Source organism: Lissotriton vulgaris, chromosome 4_1 (assembly GCF_964263255.1).
Source record: "Lissotriton vulgaris chromosome 4_1, aLisVul1.2, whole genome shotgun sequence".
In the NCBI taxonomy this organism is placed as follows: domain Eukaryota; kingdom Metazoa; phylum Chordata; class Amphibia; order Caudata; family Salamandridae; genus Lissotriton; species Lissotriton vulgaris.
Genome location: NC_141691.1, coordinates 895190126 through 895208700, shown reverse-complemented (window position 1 = coordinate 895208700; position 18575 = coordinate 895190126).

The following is an 18575-nucleotide window of genomic DNA, read 5'->3' as shown; positions in this document are numbered from 1 at the left end:
TTGATGCAAAACACATGTAACATGCTGGTCGCAGATTTGTATTTTATATACATAGGAATGTGGGTTACTACTAGTTTTGCTCACCAATAAAATCTCAAGCAAATTAAATATGTGCCCCTGACCGGATCCCTTAGCACTGCGTGTAGCCCCACCTCCATAGCCCCCTTCCGCCCAAGCCCTACCCCACATCTCAATATGGTGAGTACCTGCACTTATTTTTTCCCATTTAACCCGTTCAGCGCCGCGCAAATGTTTGCGCTGTGCTGAACGTTCCATTGGGTCTATGAAACCATGATGGAACGGTTCCGTCATAAGCACAGACCAACCGACGCTCATGACGGAACCTTTCCGTCATGAGCATGGAAGGGGTTAAAGCACTGCTCGTAATGGACTCAACAGTGGCACAGCTAGACTTACTGCCACACGGGGCAGACCCTATGTTTGCTGCCCGGTCCCGGTAATAGCGGGGGGATGATGACTGCAGATGGGTTCGGGGGGGGGGGGCCTGGCAGCCAACGGACGACTTGTGGGGCAAGAGAATGGTGGTAGTTGACAGACACAACTTGCTCACCTCCACCGCCCCCAAACATTGTGTTGCCCAGTCCGAAAAGCCCATCCAGCTAAGACACTGGGTCTCGATGTTCGAACAGTACCTTCCAAAACCAAAGGGGTGATGGACGGAGTATTGAACATTGCAAGCACTCACCCCCATTTAACTGATCTGGGTTTAATCCATCATCATTCTTTAGCTCACTCCGCCACCCCAGTTCAGACATGGCCATATGCAAATCAGTCTGACCCTGTGCCTCATAGGAACAGTTCAGCCCGAACTGCCAAGCCATGTCTTCCCTGGACTGGAAAAAAGCATCCTGGGACCGGTTTTTGGCTAATCAGTCGTCATCAGCCATGCTAGCTTGAATCCAGTGGCAAAATGAGCAAGGAACCCACATCTTTGCATAGCCTGCCAACATAGGGCAAACAAAGCAAAGCCAAAGGGGATGATGGACAGAGTGTTAAACTTGGTAAGCACTCACCCCCAGTCAACTGATCTGGGTTTACTCCATCATCATTCTTTACCTCACTCCGCCACCCCAGTTCAGACATGGCCATATTGCAGTTTGGGCTGGACTGTTCCCATGAGGCACAGGGTAAGACAGACTGATTTGCATATGGCCATGTCTGAACTGGGGTGGTGGAGTGAGATAAAGAATGCTGATGGATTAAACCCAGGTCAGTTGACTGGGGGTGAGTGTTTGATTTGCTCAACCGCTCCGTCCAACATCCCCTTTGGTATCGCTTTTTTTGCCCTAAGTTGTCAGGGTATGCCCAGACGTGGGTCCCTTGCTTACTTTGCCACTGGATTTAAGATAGCCTGGCTGATGAGGGTTGTGAACCCAAAACCTGTCACAGGATGTTTGTTTTGTTTTTTTTGTTAGTTTAATATTATGTTTATTAGAAATCTCCAATGAAAGAAAAATCAAAGATTATTTACATCTGGCCTGGGTGTCCTGGCGCTACCCAATGTAGCGCCAGGACACCCATTGGGTAACAGTGCGCTCTATAAATGGCAATAACATTAACATTAACATTAACAAACACAGCTTTGCAAAATCAGGGGTATGAACATACACTTACGCTCCAGATATCAGTAGTATACATTGAGGTATCACAATAAACGTCATGACTGCATCTTGAAGTGGAAAAGCTGACAACACCTGCACAAAACAAGTGTAGTGACCAGGAAACGCATGGAGCTTCGTAGGGCAACACAGTCATGTCCCACCCCTTGGGAGGGACCGAAGAGGGGGCACCGCCCATAATCTTCTAAGAAGGTCACTATGCATCAGGGTCAACGTCAGTAGGGGGAGCTACTGTCTGGGAGTCCGAGTCCGAGCTGTCAGGGCTGTCCGAGGTATGCTTATTGGTGACAAAGAGGGACCAAAAGTTGTTGGGTCTACTGCGTGGGGGAAGCAGCTCGCTGTACTTTTCGGTTTGTGTACAGTAGTAAATCATGTCCCTCGACCATTGCACCAAAGTGGTGGTTGGGCCATGCATCCAACAGATAGGACTGCAGCGTTTAGCCGAAAGGAAAACCATGTCTACCAGTCGCCTAAGCGACTTTGGGAGCAATTTTGAGTAACCCAGTATCGCCAAGAGCGGATCAGGAGTTAGATCCAGACCTGAAACACGGCTAACCTCAGCAAAACCACCCCCAGAACCGAGCAATCCCAGGGCATTTCCATGCAACGTGAAAAAAGTCAGCAACCAGCACACCGCAGCGGTCACACCGCGACCCTTCACAAAGGCCATAACGATGGAGCCGTTCGGGGGTGTAATACACCCTATTAATATATTTAAAATGGACCAGTCGGTGGCGTCCGTTAAGTGATATTCTTTTTGAACTCAGACAGCAATATCGCCATATATCTTCTGAGAGTTCCGTTTGAAGGTCCCTTTGCCAAGCGAGACGTGGTTTGGAGTAAGCGCAATCGCTGGCCGTTAATACCGTCTGATAAAGTCTAGACACCAGCCTGGTCGGAGAAGGCGCTTTAACAATCACCGGCAGGGGCAGCACCTCTGGAGGCTCAGCCATATTCTCTCCAAGGAGCGCCCTAAGAAGTGCCTTGTTCTATGTAGCTGAAACAGCGCCAAAGCTGAGGGCGACTTCACCTCACTCACAATATCCTCTGCAGGACGGGCAACCCCATCATGAAAAAGATCCCCTATGGAATGTACTTTGAGCGACCCTAGCGCCTCAATAACACCTCAATCCCTGCACGGTGCCAACCAGTAGCACCACTCCAGGCGGGCCGACGGGGTTATAGTAAGTTAGCAGCGAGGGAGTTAAGTATACTGCGCCAGGCGTGGGTGACCGAGGCAAGTGAATCCAATATGCTTGTGCGTATATCCTGAGGGGAGAATAAAAGAGACAGGAGAGGCTTAGGGTCAGCCACTATGGATTCTATCTGCAAGTGCGGAATATCAGTAGGGCTGTTTATCCAATGGTATGCATGGGAGCCCTCGGCCACCCTGTAGTACAATTCAAGGTCAGGAGCACACAAACCCCCCATCGCATATGGTAAGGATAGTATCCTCCAGGCCACTCTGGGCTGTTTACCCGCCCCGGCCAGCCGGACCATTAACAACTGTAAACGGTGAAAGAATTGTTTCGAAAGGACCATAGGGATGTTTAGAAATAGAAAAAGGAAACGTGGCAGGGCGATCATCTTCATCAGGGATATCCTGCCCATCAGGGACAGTTTTTTTCAAACAAGGGGTACCAGGCCACCAATTTCAGTACTGTTAATTAATACTGCAGATTCGAAATACAACACAAAAAATCATTGTACTTTACTTTCATATTTGTATTGATTCAACTTCATTTCAAACAACTGTTCATTACTCTTGATGCATAGGAGGAATACACATTTCATTCAGTATATTGTGCGAATTAAAATTGTATGAAAAACATTTTACAAAAACATATTATAATCAAAAACAAGGACAAAACACTGTTGTATTTGCATCAATTAATTACACCAGTCCAAAATTTCAACAATTGCCTGCCAAAATTCAAATTCTATGTGGCACTATGACAGGCAGACTGCAGGGAATTTTTTTTTTAATAAAAGTTCGCTCTCGGGTATGTTTTAATTATGACACCTTCACTAGAGTCCCATTCAATGTTGGTCCCTCGCAGACGATTACAGACGTGCCCTTTAGACCACAGTGTAATCCTGGTAATTAACAAAATAATATATAATGAGTAGCGCCCTTCTTTGCCTCTCCTTATCAAACATTTAAATAAACCAACCCACTAAGTACCAAGAGTACCTTATAGCTTTGATGGGCTTCTTTTAAAGGTCCATCTTCTGTCCCTAAACACAACCAAATTGACTTTATATAAGTTTGAGTCTGGCGTTATGGGACAATCTTAACTACTATCGTTGTTTTTTATGACTTGACTTAGAGTTGGAAGCACTTACTGGAGTCAACTTAGGACGTTTTGAATTCACCCTGCAAACAATTAAATTGGCATTGTTTATACAGAACGAAGTTGCTTACTGTTTGTGTCTTAGGAAGAGCTTTCCACAGCACTTCTCTTACTTGTATGAAAGGTTCCTCTTCTACTAGATGAATTGTATCTTCATCTAAATTTGGGGCAGCATCATTTCCTGTCGCAACCAAACAGGAAACTTTTTTTTTTTAAATCGCAGTGTAAATGGAAAGCTATTTGTTTAAATGTGCGCTTTCATCGCCCTTATTAATCTATCTGCTGCAGCCCATTATGTTATTACATTGCACGTTGTCGCGATGGAGTACTTGAACCACTGTGACATTTTTGTTCTGTATGGCAGTTTCACCGCCCGTCTACTTCACATTTCATAACGGTGTTTGCGGCCGGTTTCACTTACTTTGCAGCTGTGTTCTTCTGGCATAGATTCAGTCTTCTGTCACCAAACGTGTATCACTCGATGCTTGTGCTGTCTCTGCCTTTATGCGTGTCATCATCGTGTTCCTTGTCCCTTTGGATTCTGGAACTTGTGGTTCCAATGTTCAAGTTTGTGCCTGGTTCAACTCGCTTAGCTCATTCAATCTTCTTGTTGTACAATGGAACTTTAGAATTAGATACGCTTCTTTTTTAGCCAGCATATTTTCTAAATTGCCTCCGCGTGGGGGCAATTTAATACCGGATAGCACAGTCCATTGAACGTCTCTTTCTGAATGTTGTTGGTCAACAAAATGTTGCACCATTGGGGCGGTCAGTACTTGATTTTTGATGCGCGATCTATGTTGTACGATTCGCTGGTTCACCTGTTGGGTCGTTTTGCCAATGTATATTTGAGAACATGGGCATTTGATCGCATAAATGGTATTCCTAGTTTTACAGTTAGTGAACTCCTTGTGTGTCGATTTAATGCCGTCATGTATAAACTCATGGCCCTCAAACCCGCCGCAAACACCGTTATGAAATGTGAAGTAGACAGGCGGTGAAACTGCCATGCAGAACAAAAATGTCACAGTGGTTCAAGTACTCCATCGCGACAACGTGCAATGTAATAACATAATGGGCTGCAGCAGATATATTAATAAATAGCTTTCCGTTTGCACTGCGTTTAAAAAAAAAAAGTTTCCTCTGTTTGTTTGCGACAGATAATGATGATGCCCCAAATTTAGATGAGAATACAATTCATCTGGTAGAAGAGGAACCTTTCATACAAGTAAGAGAAATGCCGTGGAAAGCTCTTCCTAAGACACAAACAGTAAGCAACTTCGTTCTGTATAAGCAATGGCAATTTAATTGTTTGCAGGGTGAATTCAAAACGTCCTAAGTTGACCGGGTCTGGAAACACGAACACAAGTGGGGAGTCATCGAAATAGATGTACGAAGCCTCCAGTAAGTGCTTCCAACTCTAAGTCATAAAAAACAACAATAGTAGTTAAGATTGTCCCATAACGTCAGACTCAAACTTATATAAAATCAATTTGGTTGTGTTTAGGGACAGAAGATGGACCTTTAAAAGAACCCCATCAAAAGCTATAAGGTACTCTTGGTATGTACTTAGTGGGTTGGTTTATTTAAAAGTTTGATAAGGAGAGGCAAAGAAGGGCGCTACTCATTATATATTATTTTGTTGATTACCAGGATTACACCATGGTACCATGGTCTAAAGGGCACGTCTTTAATCGTCTGCGAGGGACCAACATTGAATGGGACTCTAGTGAGGGTGTCATAATTGAAACATACCCCGAGAGCGGACTTTTATCAAAAATAATTTTCCCCGCTGCCTGCCTGTCATAGTGCCACATAGAATTTGAATTTTGGCAGGCAATTGTTGAAATTTTGGACTGGTGTACTTAATTGATGCAAATACAACAGTGCTTTGTCTTTGTTTTTGATTATATGTTTTTGTAAAATGTTTTTCATACAATTTTGATTCGCACAACATACTGAATAAAATGTGTATTCCTCCTATGCATTAAGAGTAATGAACAGTTGTTTGAAATGAAGTTGAATCAATACAAAAATGAAAGTAAAGTACAATGATTTTTTGCGTTGTTTTTCGAATATGCAGTATTAATTAGCAGTACTGAAATTGGTGGCCTGGTACCCCTTGTTTGAAAAAATGTATTAGTCGTCCTGCCAGGCTCCCAGAACGGACGAAACCCCTTTGGTTTAAACTCATCAGGGACAGTGGCAGACGAATCCAGCCATCAATATCATCTTCGAGTTTAGAAATAGCAACCCCATAATTTTCCCTTAATATAATGTCCGAGTCGGTGTGGAGCCGAATGCCCAAATAACGCACGACTCTGTGGTCCATACCAGTGGATATTCCGGATCAAAGCGAGCCGTGGCAGGAGTAAGAGGAAACATTATAGACTTATCCCAATTGACCCCAATGCCCGAAAGCGAGCCAAAAAGCAGCACCTTCCGTAGCATAGGCGAAAGATTGGTCTCCGGATCTCTGACATATAACAACGTGTCGTCGGCGTATGTAGACAAAACAAGCTGATAATTCGGCAAACGGATGCCCCTGTGCCCATGATACTCCCGCAAGGCACAGGCCAGAGGCTCAGCATGTAGGGCATTGAGGATAGGGGATAGTGGACAGCCCTGTCTCGTACCTCTGAATATACGTATGGGGTCAGTGACCAAAGTACCTATCCGGATACGGGCCGTCGGTTCATGATATAACGTCGTCAGTAGTTGGAGAAAAACCGCCCGACACCCATGCGGCTCAAGACGTGGCGCATGAAGGGCCACTCGATGGAGTCGAAGGCCTTCTCCATATCCATAAATACCGCAATCGCTGGGACCTCCGGGCGAGTATGTTGCATGGCCGCAAATGCAGTTCTCAGATTATAGGACAGATTCCAAGAGGGCACAAAGCCCGCCTGCTAAGGGGACCCAGTATGCTTGTTTCCGGTTCAGGAAAGACATGGCTTGGCAGTTTGGGCTGGACTGTTCCCATGAGGCACAGGGGCAGACTACTTTGCATATAGCCATGTCTGAACTGGGGTGGTGGAGTGAGCTAAAGAATGATGATCTATTAACCCCAGATCAGTTGACTGGGGGTGAGTGTTTGATTTGCTCAAGCACTCCATCCATCACCCCCTTTGGTATCGCTTTGTTCGCCCTAAGTTGACAGGGTATGATCAGACGTGGGTCCCTTGTATACTTTGCCACTGGATTCAAGATAGCCTGGCTGATGAGGGTTATGAGCCCGAAACCGGTCTCAGGATGCTTGTTTTCAGTCCAGGGAAGACATGGCTTGGCAGTTTGGGCTGGACTGTTCCCATGAGGCACAGAGTCAGACTGATTTCCATATGGCCATGTCTGAACTGGGGTGGTGGAGTGAGCTAAAGAATGATGATGGATTAAACCCAGATCAGTTGACTGGGGGTGAGTGTTTTATTTGCTCAAGCGCTCCGTCCATCATCCCCTTTGGTATAGCTTTGTGCACCCTAACTTGGCAAGGTATACCCAGACGGGGGTCCCTTGCTCACTTTGCCACTGGATTCAAGATAGCCTGGCTGATGAGGGTTCTGAACCCAAAACCAGTCCCAGGATGCTTGTTTCCGGTCCAGGGAAGACATGGCTTGGCAGTTTGGGCTGGACTGTTCCCATGAGGCACAGGGTCAGACTGATTTGCATATAGCCATGTCTGAACTGGAGTGGTGGAGTGAGCTAAAGAATGATGATGTATTAAACCCAGATCAGTTGACTGGGGGTGAGTGTTTTATTTGCTCAAGCGCTCCGTCCATCATCCCCTTTGGTATCGCTTTGTGCACCTAAGTTGGCAAGGTATACCCAAACGGGGGTACCTCGTTCACTTATCCACTGGATTCACAATAGCCTGGCTGATGAGGGGTGTGAACCCGAAACCGGTCCCAGGATGCTTGTTTCCAGTCCAGGGAAGACATGGCTTGGCAGTTTGGGCTGGATTGTTCCCATGAGGCACAGGGTCTGACTGATTTGCATATAGCCAAGCCTGAACTGGGGTGGTGGAGTGAGCTAAAGAATGATGATGTATTAAACCCAGATCAGTTGACTGGGGGTGAGTGTTTGATTTGCTCAAGCACTCCGTCCATCATCCCCTTTGGTATTGCTTTGTTCACCCTAAGTTGACAGGGTATGCCCAGACGTGGGTCCCTTGCATACTTTGCCACTGGATTCAAGATAGCCTGGCTGATGAGAGTTATGAACCCGAAACCGGTCCCAGGATGCTTGCTTCCTGTCCAAGGAAGACATGGCTTGAGAGTTTGTTCTGGACTGTTCCCATGAGGCACAGGGTCAGACTGATTTGCATATGGCCATGTCTGAACTGGGGTGGTGGAGTGAGCTGAAGATTGATGATGGATTAAACCCAGATCAGTTGACTAGTGTGAGTGTTTTATTTGCTCAAGCTCTTTGTCCATCATCCCCTGCTTTGTGTGCCCTGAGTTGGCAAGGTATACCCAGACAGGGGTCCCTTGCTCACCTTGCCACTGGATTCAAGATAGCCTGGCTGATGAGGGTTATGCTACACTCCTGAGGCACAGCCGGTAGATTTTATTTGATAAAAAACGGCACTTTGCACTTTAATGGTTTTGCTGCTATTTTAAACATTTTAAATTTATCTGGGAACTGAGGGCTTACCATTTGGGTGGGCGGACTGTCCAGTGGGATTGAGGGCACTGCCGGTCACGGTCTTTTTGTTTCAGGCATTGCGGGACCGCCATCTTGGGGATTCTCGGGAGGCAGCACTCTAGTTGCTGGCCCGGAAACCAATAAAAGAAATATGACCGAAGCGCGCAGCGGGCGCGCCGCCGCGCACCAAAGGTACGCCCGCTGCACCCATACACGCCTGGCCCGCGCCGAGAGCCAAGACCCCTGCCAGTTTTTCTCCTGGTAACCAACCGATATTTACTTATTCAAGAAGTAGGTTGGCTCAGTTAAATAATTTGGTCACAAATTCAGATTGTCCATGCCTTTCCCTAGACGAAGGAGTACCTGAAAACCCGACTTTCTGCCCTCATTGTAATATTAGCCTCCCGGTGCCCCTATTTAGTAAAGTAAGTGGAGGGCTATTGGAGGAGGCATGTGCTTTGAGGAATAGTACACAGGGCCTAAAAGGACTCCTGCTTAACGCTCGGTCACTAGTTAAGCATAGTACCGAATTGCGCCACTCTGATAGAAGATCTGGGAGTGAAAGTGGTATTCATTACTGAAGCCTGGACGGAGACGGACCCTCAGGACCAGATATAGAAGAGGCCTAGCCCCCAGGTTTTCTTTGTCATACAGTGAATAGGCAGGGCAAGAAAGGAGGGGGGTTGGCAGTCATATATCATGATTCTATTAGTGCCACCTTTAAAACAATCACAAATGGGGGGTGTGAAGCTCTGACCTTCTCCCTCTTTCTTCCACATAAGGAGAATTTTAGAGGGATCCTGATATACAGGCCTCCAGGCCAGAGTAAGCCGTTTGTTGATTTAGTCAGTAAGCTAATGGAGGAAGGTATAAGGGATAGATCTTTTACCATAATGCGCGATTTTAACTTCCATTTGGAGGATACTGCAGAATAAGATACTTTGGAGTTATTAGACTTTATGAATGGATTGGATCTAATGCAATTAGTTTGAGGGGCTACCCACACGGCTGGACATACGCTGGATGGGATCTTCTCAAACTATACACAAATATCCGTCCCAGAGGTGCGGCCAGTAGCATGGTCAGATCATGCGGCCATTCTATTCGAGATCGCCTACCCGGACAATCAGAAGCATGACAAAGTCGTAACAAAGCCCAGCAACATACGAGCATGGAATAGAATTGACGGTAAAGATCTGTCAGACCTCTTGGAGCCTAATCTGCCCTCTTTAGTTGGGGAGGTGGATGATGCCATAACCAGATTTAATGCCTGGGTTACTGACGCATGTGATAAACATTCTCCAAAAAACCCTTTTTATCCCAGAAGGATCCATTCCTCTGCCCCCTGGTACACTCCCAATTTAGAAACTCAGAAATGCATTTGTAAACATTCTGAACGGGAATGGAGGAAGGGGTATAAGGTTGAGGATAAAATCAAATATAAAGAAAGTATTCGGGTCTATAAGCAACTACTGTTCACGACTAAGCAAGAATACTTTGCTAACCAAATTAAACTAGCAGAAAACTTGGCAAAAGAATTATTTAAAATTGTCTGCAAATTGGCCAACCCACAAACTTCACAAGTGGTGGAGAGCCAGGAACTATGCGATAAAATCATCAGTTATTTCCTAGATAAAGTGGAGGATATTTTCTCAACCTTCAACAGTGCTAATAGTGGCTCTTCACTTGAATCCTGTATCGATAAAAACACTGCTTCCCAAACTCAGAATTCATTGACTGAATTCCCTCTGTTAACAAATTCAGACACCGCCAAACTTTTGCAAAACATGAAATCAGGATCCCCTTATGATTTGATTTGATTTGATTTATGGTTTTATAAAGCGCTGGTATGCCCATGGGCGTCTTGGCGCTGGGGAAATAACTGCTGCAGAGCGTGAGGCAGAAAGTGGATGCTGGGCTGCCTATCTGGACTTGAACAGCCAAGTTTTATAGGCTTATGACCCTTGTCCGATTAAAATAGCCAAATTGGCCCCTCAAACCTTTGTTGCAGCTCTTACCCCTCTGTTTAACACTATATTGGAAACAGGCAGGATCCCCGCTAACTGGAAAACTGCCTCTTTGATTCCTCTTTTTAAAAAAAATCTAATTTAGACTCAAAAGATGCTCATAATTTTAGACCTATCTCTCGCCTCCCATTTCCGGCCAAAATTTTGGAAAAATTGATTAATAGTCATCTGAGCAGATACCTTCAGGATGCTGAGGTACTTGATTGTACCCAATATGGCTTCCGGGAGGGACATAGCACAGAAACTGCTCTCTTAAAGTCTGCTGACGAGATCAGGAAAACTTTGGATCAGGGTGGTAAAGCAGCAATGATTATGTTGGACCTCTCCGCAGCATTTGACACGGTCCATCATGCTCTTTTGATGGACCGTTTGTCAGCCAGTAGAGTACAGAACACCGCCTGGAAGTTTTTAAAATCTTTTCTTTCCGACAGTCAGCAGATAGTGGCCCTAGGAGATTTCTGCTCCCCTCCTTTCCAACTTCCTTGTGGGGTTCCACAGGGGTCATCTCTAAGTCCCACCTTATTTAATGTCTACGTGTCGTCTTTGGCTCCATTGATTAGATCTTTTGGTTTTCATCTTACTTCCTATGCAGACGATACGCAGATAGTGGTATCACTCCTCCCAGGATCTGAAAGGACTTTAAGCCACAAGTTACATGACTGTATGGAGGCTGTTGGCTCCTGGATGTCCAGTAATTGCCTCAAATTGAACTCAGGCAAGACTGAAGTTATTTTATTTGGGAACGATGTTAACTTGTGGACCCCTGAATGTTGGCCTGACTCCTAGGGACCCCTGCCTTCACCCTCTACAAAAGTGAAAAATCTGGGAGTGTACCTAGATGGTAAACTGGATATGAAAAGGCAAGTTAATGCCATTGTATCATCTACTATATTCACTCTCAGGACCACTAAGAAAATTCTTCCTTTTCTCCCTAAGAAGAGTCGGCAGACGGTGGTCACGGCATTGATTATGTCGCGACTGGACTATTGCAACAGCCTTTATTTAAACATCCAAGAGAGGCTGTTGCATAGACTCCAGATGCTCCAGAACACCGCTACTAGGCTGATATCTGGCATACAAAATTCGTTCCGATCTCTAATGAAATCCACAGACTACATTGGCTACCAGTAAGGCAACGAGTATATTTTAAATCCATGTGTCTTGTTTTTAAATCACTTCAGAACCAGAGTCCACGCTATTTGCAGGATCAATTGCAATGGTATCGACCATCTAGGCCCATACGTTCATCAACTTAAAAATTGGTGAGTCCCACCCATAAAAAAATCTCGTTGGGGTGGGAAAAGCTTTGTGGTAAGTGCTGCAAATATGTGGAACCGGCTTCCTATTCACCTGAGGAACTGTACTGATTTGTTGCCGTTTAGGAGAATGCTTAAAACTTGGTTGTTCTAGTCTCCTTCTTAATCTCTCCTCTTTTCAGGATAGCAGATAGCGCCAGGACACCCAAGGGTAACAGACATGCTTAATAAAATAATTAACATAACATAACATGAAACAGAAACTGGTCCCAGGACGCTTGTTTCCGGTCCAGGGAAGACATGGCTTGGCAGTTTGGGCTGGACTGTTCCCATGAGGCACCGGGTCAGACTGATTTGCATATGGACATGTCTGAACTGGGGTGGTGGAGTGAGCTAAAGAATAATGATGGATTAAACCCAGATCAGTTGACTGGGGGTGAGTGTTTGATTTGCTCAAGCGCTCCGTCCATCATCTCCTTTGGCATCGCTTTGTTCGCCCTAAGGTGGCAGGGTTTGCCCAGACATTGGTCCCTTGCTCACTTTGCCACTGGATTCAAGGTAGCCTGCCTGATGAGGGTTGTGAACCCGAAACCGGTCCCAGGATGCTTGTTTCCAGTCCAGGGAAGACATGGCTTGGTAGTTTGAGCTGAACTGTTCCCCTGACACAGGGTCAGACTGATTTGTATATGACATGTCTGACCTGGGGTGGTGGAGTGAGCTAAAGAATGATGATGGATTAAACCCAGATCAGTTGACTGGGGGTGAGTGTTTGATTTGCTTAAGCGCTCCGTCCATCATCTCCTTTGGTATCGCTTTGTTCGCCCCAAGGGGGCAGGGTATGCCCAGACATTGGTCCCTTGCTCACTTTGCCACTGGATTCAAGGTAGCCTGCCTGATGAGGGTTATGAACCCGAAACCGGTCCCAGGATGCTTGTTTCCAGTCCAGGGAAGACATGGCTTGGCAGTTTGAGCTGTAGTGTTCCCATGAGGCACAGGGTCAGACTGATTTGTATATGACATGTCTGAACAGGGGTGGTGGAGTGAGCTAAAGAATGATGATGGATTAGACCCAGATCAGTTGACTGGGGGTGAGAGTTTGATTTGCTCAAGCGCTCCGTCCATCATCCCCTTTGGTATCGCTTTGTTCGCCCTAAATTGACAGGGTATGCCCAGATGTGGGTCCCTTGCTCACTTTGCTACTGGATTCAAGATAGCCTGGCTGATGAGGGAAATGAACCCGAAACCGGTCCCAGGATGCTTGTTTCTGGTCCAGGGACGACATGGCTTGGCAGTTTGGACTGGACTATTCCCATGAGGCACAGGGTTAGACTGATTTGCATATGGCCATGTCTGAACTGGGGTGGTGGAGTGAGCTAAAGAATGATGATGGATTAAACCCAGATCAGTTGACTGGGGGTGAGTGTTTGATTTGCTCAAGGGCTCCGTCCATCATCCCCTTTGGTATCCCTTTGTTCGCCCTAAATTGGAAGGGTATGCCCAGATGTGGGTCCCTTGCTCCCCTTTGGTATTGAACAGTGCCTTGAGCTGAACCAGAGCCAGGCTTCTGGCTCTAGTCTTTGGAAACTTTAAGTGGCTATCCTACCTCTATGTGTCCATAGAGATTGCAATTATACCGTGGCTCCAAATACCAGTTGTGCCTAGCAGAATTCCCATATAGAATCCTGCATCACACAATTGTCAGTTGGCGGTTCTTCCTGGTTGCCTTTGCTCATATTTACTGTGTTCAGGAGCACCAGATCTGATTTTACCGGCTTGAAAATCCAGCTGATAAAATCACTTTGTGAAAGGGCTACAGAGCAGTCAGGACACATTCCTCAGTCCCTTTCTTCCAAGGAACAAGGGAGCATGTAATGCTCACTAATGCAAGGCAAAATCCTCTCCTAGCCTTTCCTACCCTCCCTATCTCCGTCACCGACTATCACATCCAAAAAAAGGAGTCCCCACACATATTTACCACCAGCTTAGAGAAGGTGGTAAATGGGTTAAAAAAACACCCCGAAATTGACAATTGCATGACAAATTCCACCCAGTAAATTGAGGGATAAAAAAATAGATTTCCCATACAAAAGGAGCATCAGACCTATATTATGTTAGCATGATGCATCTATACGTACCCTCTTTTGCTAAAACTATATGTATATATTTTATATGTGCCTGCAGGGGGGAAGCGTTTATTCGCTATTTGCATATCTATTGCTGACAGAGTAGGCCGAGAACCATACAGATACCATTTTCCACACATTTGCTCGAACACGGACTGTGATCACGTGTTAGTCTCCGGCAGTTGTCAAGCCCCAGTTCATCTGAATTACTGGGAGCAGCTAAACTTAGGCTGTCTACTCGACTGTCCTGAGACTCAAGGTTGCATCTGGCTTTGAGTGCGATAAGCGCATTCCTGGAGGTGCTGTGCCTACACTCCAGGGCACCAAGACGAAAGGGAGTCCCCCTCCTGACCTTCCCAGTAATAAATAGTTAAGCTTTGAACTAATCATGTGTGACACATATGGTCCTTTCCTGGAGCTCGAGGGCCAACTGGTGTTTTTCCTTCTACAGTGATTATTTGTGTTGAACTGAAAAGTATATAACCTCATGTTTGAATGCGAGCCAACAGTCTTCTCCGCGCACCTGATGGGTGAGGGTTGGAGAGGCTCCTCTATAGGGTATTTTTGATTATTAAATGATTGAACTTTCTTCACTGCCAACTGACTGATTATTTGGTAATGGGATTGGGGCTATTGGTAGGTATAGCCCTTTATGTTATTTTTATAGTACTTCAGTTGGCGACTCTGGTGGGACTCCGTGATAGGGTTTTCCTCCCCGTAACCGGGTAGAAAGGACAAAGAAGAGGAGCTCTGGTCGAGCGGGTGGACGGACCGAATTTTTTTTTAACTTACTCCGCTCTCGCGATCAGAGTGCCCCAACTGCTACAGGCGTAACCCAGGAACTGAACGTGTTGGTCTTCAGGAGTTGGCAGTGGAGAATACACAATTGTACCTGCGTGCACCAGGTGAGTGGATTGTTTTTGATGTCCTTTGGAACGCGCTGTGGAGCAGTGCTTTTGAAGCTGTTAACTGTGTAGGATTTGGTGGTCTGTGTACCACGGAAAATCTTGGGGTTCTGACAGGGCAGCATTGTGGCTGCACGGGTAGATGCTCCATGGACTTGTTTTGTGAACAATAGAGACGCCGATCGGACGCCCTGGTGTGGCTTGTGTGGTGTGCACCTGGCCGGACTGGTCTCGGATAGGCCTGTGGTTGTACCCGGGTAGCCTTGGGGACATATCTGAAGCAATGCTAAGGAAGCAGGCTTAGTCAGAATAGTCCAAAGGGTGAACCAGGAAGACTGCAGGATGGTCTGTAGGACAGTCTGTGGTTATACCTGTCCGACGGTCTCTTGGTAGTATTTGGACTGCTTGATTTTGATATCTGTTGGTCTGGAATCGGAATTGATTGATTCTCCATGAACAGGAGTCGACAGGCTCTGTTCTTTGTTTGGAAAGACAGAAAAGAGACATGTTGTTTTGAATATCTTTGTATGTACATATATTATTGTTCTGTGTATGTTTGAATAAGAGTGAGGTCAAATAGGTTGTGAATGTTTGAACATGGCCATTTTTGGAAGTATGTTTTTTATGATTAAATTAGAAATACATGGCAACAATCACTATGCGGTGTGTTAGCAAATTGAGTTGTTTTGGATGTTGTTGCCGCTCTAATGATAGGCGCTTGGCTGAAAGTAAACCTGCCCCGCCTGAGGGCAGCCCGAGTTATGTTATGTATGTAAAGCATGGTATTACACCTCTCTTGTTTAATACACTATGGCATAAATATACTAAGGATAATGTAGAGTTGCAATGGCCTTTAACCGGGTCTTTTGATGAGAAAAAGATATATTTTCTGCAGGATCGATTGTTTTCTAAACGTAGTCGACAGTCAATGTTTGATTCCCTAAACCTATGGCAGAAGGAGGCAAAGCGTAGACGTATATGGGGGGAGAAAGTCTGCAGAATGAAGGGAGGTCAGACGATTACGCAGAAAGCCAGTGCTTATGATAAAGCTCAAACCGTACAGGGAATTGATTGTGTAGATAGGCAATTTAGATTGCAAGTGGATAAGACCTATGTGGCTAGGACTGAAGCGGAGGATGAGATGGTGGATTTAATGGATACTAGTCCCTCTCCACCTTATGCTCCACAACGTATATATCCTGTTGTTCCCCCAGCTCCAGTACAGGTCCCTTCAGCCTCTGCCCCTGTTGTTTCCTCTTCCCCTGTCTCTCTGGGAACGTCCTCTGTTTTATCTCCCTCTGTATCTGAGACGGCTAACTTATGGTCTGTTAAATTGCCATCTTCGGTTATGTCCACAGCTGTTTTGTCTCCCCCTACCCTTGCGTGGCTTCCCATTCCGCGAGCACGACCCCAACCTTAGCTGTTTCAACTCCAACTCGTGCTCCGGGGGATTTCGACACACGAAAGTTGTTTATTCATTCGACTGTAGGATTAAACGAGAAACAGATGATTAAAAATCAGTCATCCCAGTGGATGCGACAGCCTATTTATACTATAACTGATATATGGAGCACCCTTCGAAACTTTGAGCCGGTTATGAAGCAACATGCCATGAAACACAAGGCCACATGGCTTCTTACTTTATGAGAACAGTGCTTTTCAGGAGGGATGCCCCCTCAAGTGATGTATGATATTCGGGACAGGGCTCATAAGTCTGAACTTAGACCAGAGAAAGTGTATAAAAATATTGAGGTTTTATTAAGTTATCGAGGGCGGATGCACCAAAAACTTTCCTCATGGGACTCTCAGCACCCTATGCGTGAAGTCCAACCTATCTTTCATCCTGAAATACAGGAATTAAAGAATGATCAGGATGAGGTGACTAGACCTTGTGTAGAGGCACGAGTGCAGGAAAAATGGGTTTACACCCCCTGGAAGAGGAGTGAAGTCCTCTCGCTAAAATCACAACTACCTGACCCCCGTAAGAATCCCCCGGCTTATTATAAAGAACTCACAGAAAAGGCTTCCTCATCCGTTATGTCCCTAGCTGACATAGAGCTATTTTTTGCGTTGTTAGTCCCTGTTTTTGTATGACGTCAGTGGCATGATCAGAACCATGTTCAGGAGTTAGGTGGAACATGGGAACAGATAAAAAATTGGTATAAGGAACGTAAGCCTGGTGATAAACCAAAACCCAAACTATTGGCGTTACCTGGACGTATTATTGCTTACATGCATTCCTTAATTCCGCCTCGTAAGGTGGATTGGGATAAATTGACAGCATGTAAGCAGAAGAAAGACAAAAGCGTTTCGGATTTCTTCACTAGATTTGAAGGTGTGTTCATTGATTTTAGTGGACAGGATTTATCATTGGAAGGTGGTATACAATTATTTGTTAATCGTTCTGTGACCAATTTGTTACCGGAAGTTTCTGCACGGCTACAAGCCGCTGAAAGTACCTGGACCACGTCTATGCCCTCGGTAATATTAAGTATGGCCCAATATTATGAGCATAGAGAAAATGAGAGTAAGGATAAGACAGAAAAGAAAACGAAAGATCTTAAAACTCAGGTGCCCTTACAACAAGTTGTTCAAGGATGAGGCAGAGAGAGAGGTGGGAGAGGGTTCGTCCCGAGGGGGGTGGGAACCGGACGAGTCAGAGGCCCAGCTGTTGTTTTGGGGATAAACCAGTGTGCCTATTGTAAGGAGGAAGGGCATTGGCGATTTCAGTGTCCATTGTTGCTGGCTCAGAATGGGGCTATGAGAGGAGGAGGAAGAGGTCGAGGTGGTGTGGATCGCAGTGATATGCGACGAGAAGAGGCGACGCATGTCGGATCAGAAAATAATTACTTCGATAATCCGAGAGGTAGGCAGTATTATAATGAGGACTGTGCAGTGGATGCAACCGAAGGGTATGACTATACATAGGACAGCCAAGGACAGAGTGGGGGCTAGGTGTCAGAACCCGTTGATCAGCTAGGGCCTTATGCAAAGGCGCATTTGATGGGGACATCTGACATTTTTTTAGTTGATACGGGTGCGATGAATGGTTCTATTCCACATTCTCTGGTCCCAGGGGCTGCTCTGTCCGGGAAAAATAATGTTTTGGTGGGATTCTCAGGAATTCTTGTGGTGAGCCCCATTTCCAAACCTATTCCGTTTACAATTGGTCCAGTAACTGTAGACTCCCCGTTTCTTTTGACTTCCCATTGTGGGGAACATTTATTGGGCTTGGATTTGTTGAAGAAATTACATGCAAAAATTCATTGTTCACCTGATGGTGTTTATTTGACTATCAATCCCCTTTGCAAGCATACTTTGCAGTGTTTCACCAAAAATGAACCCCTCCCTCCTGAGTTTGCTGCTATCCCAGCGACGCTGTGGGCCACTGGAGACACAGATGTAGGATTATTAAGGAGTCCACCCATTTCTATTACTTTGAAGCAAAATGCTGGGCTTCCAAATATACCTCATTACAAAATTTCTCCGTCGGGCGAGAAAGCTTTTCTCTCCATCATACAAGATTTGATCAAAAATGGTGTGGTGGAAGAGACAGCTGCTAATATATGCAACAGCCCAATTTCACTGATCTTAAAAAAGGCCCCTGTTGGAAGTGATCCTGACTATGT